Raw genomic sequence first — 4,391 nt, 5'->3', positions numbered from 1 at the left:
CACCCACCGACCTCTCACCAGGCCGACCTCACACCCTCGCGCGGCTGCTCGCTGCTCCAGCTCCGGGGACGCCACAGGCACGCGCAGGACCCAGGAAGTTCCGGGGGAGGCAGCCAATTAAACTTCCTCTCCCAGGTCGCGGTTCCGCCCACCGAGCAGAGCCCCGCCTACAAAGCGAAGGCCTATTCGTGACTCGGCCAGAACACAGAGGCAAGCCCCGCCCATGGAACGTAGCCCCGCCCACAGAACGTAGCCCCCACTCACCGAGGTTGGTAGCACCCCACACAAAGCCCCGCCCACCGCACGTCCTGGACGTGGTTCCGCCCTGGAGCAGGTTCCCGCCCCTGACGTAGTCCCGCCCACAGGGCTCTTGTTTCTGGGCACGGTATCTGAGCGCAGCGACGCCCCGCCCTCCGCTGGAAGTCCCGCCCATCGTGCGAAGTCCCGCCCTCTACAGGAAGTCCGGTCCCCAGCGTCTAAACACCATTGGTCTGGTCACCGAGCCGAGAGGACGTCATCCGAGAGGTCGCCCTGGGCCTCTGCCTTCGGCGCCAGGAGGGGGCGCTCGCACCCTGTCTGGCGTCCACGCGCGAGGAGCCCAAGTCCTTTCCGCAGGGTGTTTCCTTGCTTCACAGCCGCGTGTGGCCGAGGCGGGGCGCAGGGCCACGGGAAGATGTTGCCAGGGGAGTATCGGCAGCCTCAGCGGCGCAGCGGGCGCACCCCTGCCTTCCGGCGCCCTCGTGCACCCCCGTCCAGGTCTCGAGGCTCACCGTCCAGGAAAGTACCCCCGGCTTCCGAGAGCGTCCCTCGCGAGAGCAAGTGGCCACGTGTTTCGCTGCTTCCCTCGCGGACGCCCAGGTGCCGGCGTTTCCACCCGCTCTCCTTGCAAACGGCGAGGCCTGGCCGCGCGGGAGTGACGGCGGCGCCCCACGTGGGTCGCGGGCTTCAGCTGTTCACCCTGGGCAGCCTCAGGAATGGGAGGCAAAGAGATCGAAACCCCACATGGCGCCAGCTCCATAAGTCAACACTCCGCACAGATAACCACACAGATAACCACGAGAGGATATTCCTGTGGTCAGTAAGCCCCGCTGCGCCGGTCCCGGTGCGATGGGGGCGGGCGTGGGCGCTGCTGCACTCGATGCCCACGCCTGTGTGCCTGCCTGCCGTGTCCCTGCACCCCGCCGGGCGCCTATGTCCCCCCTTGTATCCCCCCGAGTCCCGCAGCTCCGGTGCCAGGAGCTGTGGTTTAACATTTGCTCGGCGACGAGAAATCCCCTGAGGGTCAAAAGCAGGGCTTGTGGCCGGGCACTGTCCTCTGATGAGCAGATACCTAGAGGAGCACTTGTTATCTCTGCTCCACAAATCTGCTTTCCACTGAAGGACGCAGGCTTTATCCAGAGTAATCTGGTCAGATGCCTGGAAGTCCCAAACCTGACCCGTAGCAAATAGCCGAAGGTTGAGAAGGTGCAGCGCTATCACAGAGGCCATAAAAGCACCTAAGGTACGTGAAGTCCTTCCGCGGTTTTTATGGTTCTTGGTTAAAATGCAAGTAATAGTGTAAAACGACAGGACTTGCGACAGCAGGTGCGTGTTTAAAACCCAGAAGACTGCAAAGGAGGATGTGTGTTACTAAACTAGAACGTGACACTGAATCCCAGCAGTGTTTGAAGAAAAAATGAAAGGATGCTGTGCTTTGTAAGGATCAAGTTCAGTTGATGAGCAAACAAACACTCAGGCTGCCTAAAGCTCAACAGTGATTCCGTTTTTCAGTTGGAATTGTTGTCTGCACAGACGCAGTCAACAGTTTTTTGCTTAGAACAACTCCATTGTGCTGGAATTTGGCTAAGAATTGCATGGCTGTCTATACTATTGTAAATACAACCAAAAACAAACATTGGGCTCCTTAAAAACTCATTTTTTTCCGTTTCCTATTAGAACGTCATGCAGAGTCGTAGACATTTGGGAAACTGAGAAAAGCATAAAGAAGTGCACACCAGTGATGACTGGGTTCTGATCTAGCTCCCCATCATCTTTGTCTCACCTGATACTGTCACAGCTTCCTGGCTGCTCCCCCTGCCTTAATCTCTACCCAGCCCAGCAGCCAGAGGAATCCTGCTGAAATGGTGATCACATCATGTCGTCCTCTGAACTTCCATGTTCCCACTTCACCCAGAATAAAAGCCAGAGCACTTACAATGCCCTGTGCTCAGACCCCCCTGACCAACACTGCTTTCTCACTGCCCTGTAATCATGGCCCCTAAATGTCTCCTCCCTCAACTCTCAGGTCTTATTTCAAATGGTGTCTTTTCAGAGAGGCTTTCATGCCCACCTCTGTACAGTCAGGGGCCCTCTTCTCTGCTGTGCCGTCATCCCATATACTAGAGTTTATCTTGTTTATTATCTGGCTTCTCCATAAAGGCAGAGCTTTCTATCTGGTTTTGTTTGCAGATGTCTTTGTTTTCTAAAGCAAAACAAATCACCCCAAAATTTAGTTGCTCAAAACAAGAGTCTTCATTCATTATCTCACATTTCAGTGGGGGTGGACTTTGTGGGGGGCATGGTTGCATGTGTCTGGCTCCGGTCTTTCAGGTACCCTGAATCCTCTCCAGGAGGACATCTCCTCAGGGCTGGGTGTCCCCATGATGAGGAAGCTGACGGCCCCCAGACAGAGGGTTCGAAGAAACAAAGGCAGACACGGCCATGGCTCTCATGACCCGGACTCAGAAGTCACACACTGTCGCTCTGCCAGTCCGTTCAGTGAGGAAGGAGATGCCCTGAGGGGCTGGCTCAGCAACTGCTCCGTCCCCTGTGCCCAAAACTGCCAGCACAAATGTTTGGACAATGAATAGATTCCAGCCCTCATATTTTTAAAATATATTTTCAGCCTTTTTTCTAAGCAAATACACTATACTCTTAATTAAAAAATCAGAGTATCTCTCTTGATAAAAATTTATAAATATAAGCATGTTAACTATATTTTAAATGTAGTATTTAATGTTTTTCTAAAATTACATCTTTTGACTATACAATAAGTTATTTCAACTCCTCATTAGCATTTCTGCCTCTAGATTTTTTTTCTGCTATAAATGCATTGTGATGAGCATCCTTTTGCATAGCTCTTTGAGGGCATCCCCTAATGTGTTCTTGGGGAATAAGACCTAAGGTTGTGAACACTTACAATGCACCAGTAGAGTGACATTGACTGACTTATTGCAAGCCGAGGAACCATTAGCTAAATTCTTTGATAGCGGGGTTATTTTGAGCTCAATTATCTGGACATTTCAGCGTTGACCTAATGAGAGGAAGCAGAAGACCAGAAATGTAGAAAGTAGGGTTTTAGCAGCTTATTGTTGTCTGACAATAGAGGACAAAACTTCTGCCTCTAGTTTCTGAAAGCTGGAATCTGAGAAGTGGCCTGAGCGGTGATTCACTGGAGAATTCTCCCTGTGGCATGAACCTGGGCCAGCAGGTACCTCAGTGCCTGTGGGCTCTGCAATCTCCTGGCAAGGTCTCTCTCCTGGGCAACTTGCACTGTGCACCCCCCACCTCAGGGCAACCTCAGGAATGGGAGGTAAAGAAATCGAAACTCCATATAACGCCAGCTCCATAAATCAACACCCTCCACACACAGATAACCAGCGATAAGACATTCCTGTGGTTAATAAGCCCCAGCTGCGCAAATCACGGTGCGATGGGGGCGGGCATGGGCTCTGCGGAGAGCACCTTGGACTTGGGACTGCACGCTGGGCTGTGTCCCACCGGGAGCTGGCCTCTCTGTAACAGGAGTCTTGCTCCTGGCTTTCCTGCTCAGTAAAATCAGAGGGAAACAGCCACTTGGGTTCACATTTAGGCTTTCTAAAAAGAGCACTTGGAAAAGTGTGCATCTCAGAGAGTCTGTGCATACGTTCTAATAAAACAGCATCAATTCATCCAGGGTCGACAACACCATTTTGTTTTTCCCTTGGTATGTTACTACACTTCCCTAGGTATCTCTAAGGGTAGGGTTACACTTACGAGTGCTGCTTGGAACCTGAGGTGTTGACGCCATGAAGAGCCTACTAAGACTGGTTGCTGTAGGGAAGGCTAGACTGGATCCAGCTGGTTCAAGAGTGAAGTGGAGCCCTGGCCAGTTTGGCTCAGTGGATGGAGCGTCGGCCTGCGGACTCAGGGGTCCCCGGTTCGATTCCGGTCAGGGGCATGTGCCTTGGTTGCGGGCACATCCCCAGTGGGGAGTTTGCAGGAGGCGGCTGATCGATGTTTCTCTCTCATCGATGTTTCTAACTCTCTGTCCCTCTCCCTTCCTCTCTGTAAAAGATCAATAAAAATATTTTTTTTTAAAAAAAAAAAAGAGTGAAGTGGAGATGATGACCGTGGCCTTGGTCAGGATTCCT

The 4,391-nt window shown here is 52.5% G+C and overlaps 1 protein-coding gene and 1 long non-coding RNA gene across 5 annotated transcripts in view; one reads left to right on the top strand and one right to left on the bottom strand.

Annotated features, from left to right (window-relative positions):
• Positions 1-131, bottom strand: part of LOC102263565 (chromosome unknown open reading frame, human C8orf59) — a 5,899-nt gene extending 5,768 nt beyond the window's left edge. The window contains exon 1 of one of the 4 annotated variants that reach the window (XM_005880361.2): positions 28-131. The gene's annotated coding sequence lies outside the window, so the exon portion shown is untranslated. Of the gene's footprint in view, positions 1-11 lie in introns of all 4 variants that reach the window. The other 3 variants (XM_005880360.2, XM_005880362.2, XM_005880363.2) reach the window with 3 other exon arrangements.
• Positions 132-268: 137 nt separating this feature from the next.
• Positions 269-2,436, top strand: LOC106723745. The gene is made up of 2 exons (XR_001359461.1): positions 269-1,501; positions 1,936-2,436. It is a non-coding gene; the product is annotated as an uncharacterized LOC106723745 (long non-coding RNA).
• Positions 2,437-4,391: the final 1,955 nt, after the last annotated feature.

Source organism: Myotis brandtii, unplaced genomic scaffold, assembly GCF_000412655.1.
Source record: "Myotis brandtii unplaced genomic scaffold, ASM41265v1 scaffold634, whole genome shotgun sequence".
Taxonomy (NCBI): domain Eukaryota; kingdom Metazoa; phylum Chordata; class Mammalia; order Chiroptera; family Vespertilionidae; genus Myotis; species Myotis brandtii.
Note: the sequence above shows the minus strand (reverse complement) of the source record. Positions and strands in the feature narration are given on the sequence as shown.